Raw genomic sequence first — 1,843 nt, 5'->3', positions numbered from 1 at the left:
CTAAAAGTTATTACATTATAAAATTAATGGTTGTGATCTTTATTAACATTACAAGCATCTCTGCCTTGCTCTTAAACTCAGATGGCAGACCAAAACAACAAACAAAACCACTTGAGAATAAACGTAACTGTAATTACAAACAATTTTTTTTATTTCATCATTCCTATAGCTCCATACACAACTTATTCAAGTTCAATGATACCATCTTTCAGATCTAAAGATTAAAGAAGAGGAGTGATTGATGAAATACCTGAATATGAGGCGTTTATCCAGGTTTTGTACACATTTAAGGCGGTGGAGGAGCTCGTACATGAGATCCACGTCTGAATATTCCAAATCCGCCGGAAAGCCTCGCGGTTAAAATAACCGTTTCCGGAGCTGTTGTTGGTTGAATTGAACGGCTTCTCGACGGCGGACTTTTCGAGCTTCAACAAATTGAGAAGGTCAACGACGATTTCAATATCCGGCTTGGCTGTGATTAATGGTAGGTTTACACAAATGTCCTTAATGGTATAGTTTAGCGAAATAATAGGTTAGCAAATGTATAAAACGAATATGTTTAATAACAGTGGCATAAGCTGGTAATTATTGGAAAAAATTCGGGGTTAAGTAGAAAATATACTTCTGTTTTAATAGAATATATATATATATGTATAATACCCATAAAATAAAAACGAAATGTAATTTTTTATTCGATTAGTGATTAAAATTAATAATAATAATAAGAATTATCAAGAATCTAAAAATACATTTTAAAATAAAAAGATAATTCCTATATATATTATGTTGTTATCTGAAAAATCTTGTAATAAGAAGTTAAAAATAAGAAAAAAACAGAAAACATATAAATAAATATTAATCAAGTAACATTCTTAATTTTATATAAATGAAAAAATAATATTGAATGATTTTATAATTTATTTCTATATCTATATATATAAAGTTAGTTTTTTTTCTTCTTATGTCAAGTGGCAAGGAGGTTTGATGACATATGTCCACATGTATTTTTGTTTTTACATTTTAGGTCCTCCTTCTTTTACACTATTGCAATTTGGTTTTGTACTTTCTAATTATGCACTATTATTTTTTTCACACTAACCATTATTATGTGAAGTTTTATAATATATTTTATTAGTCAATAAAATTAGAGATAAATAAAGAAAAAATAAAAAAATAAAAATAGATTTTAAATATTTTATTTATTCACAACTAAAAAAACATAAATTTTTACTATTTTATTATTTTTTATTAATTTTCTATTATTTTATTTACAAATTATTATTTATTTTACTATTAAAAATCAGAAAATAACTAAACTAAAAAAAACTAGAGTAAGACACATAATCTAAACTTAAATCTCCACAATCACAAATAAAAAATAGAATATTATAGTAACACTTACTAAATAAAAGTCTGAAACACAAATGAACACTACAAGAAAACAACGGTATTCTGACGGACATTCCGACGGAAAATATCCCGAGGAATTTCCGAGGATATTCCGAGGAAACACAAAATTTGGTTTTCTTGGAATTTCCTTGGAATATACCAACGGAATTCCGAGGAAATATCAATCCGTCGGAATATTCCGAGGAAATTCCGAGGAAAAATGTGTTACTCGGAAAAAACCGATGAATTCCGAGGAAATATTATAGCCGTTGGAGAGCCGTTGGGGGATTTTACAAAATTCCGAGGAAATTCCGACGAACCAGCCTTTGGCGTCGGAATTTCCTCGGTCTGTCGACAAGATTTAAACTATAAATACAAGCACTCCTCTTCCTCTTCATTCACTCCATATCTTCATCCTCCCTCTTACTCTATTTACACACGAATTTGATTCATA

Source organism: Brassica oleracea, chromosome C1, assembly GCF_000695525.1.
Source record: "Brassica oleracea var. oleracea cultivar TO1000 chromosome C1, BOL, whole genome shotgun sequence".
Classification (NCBI taxonomy): domain Eukaryota; kingdom Viridiplantae; phylum Streptophyta; class Magnoliopsida; order Brassicales; family Brassicaceae; genus Brassica; species Brassica oleracea.
Note: the sequence above shows the minus strand (reverse complement) of the source record.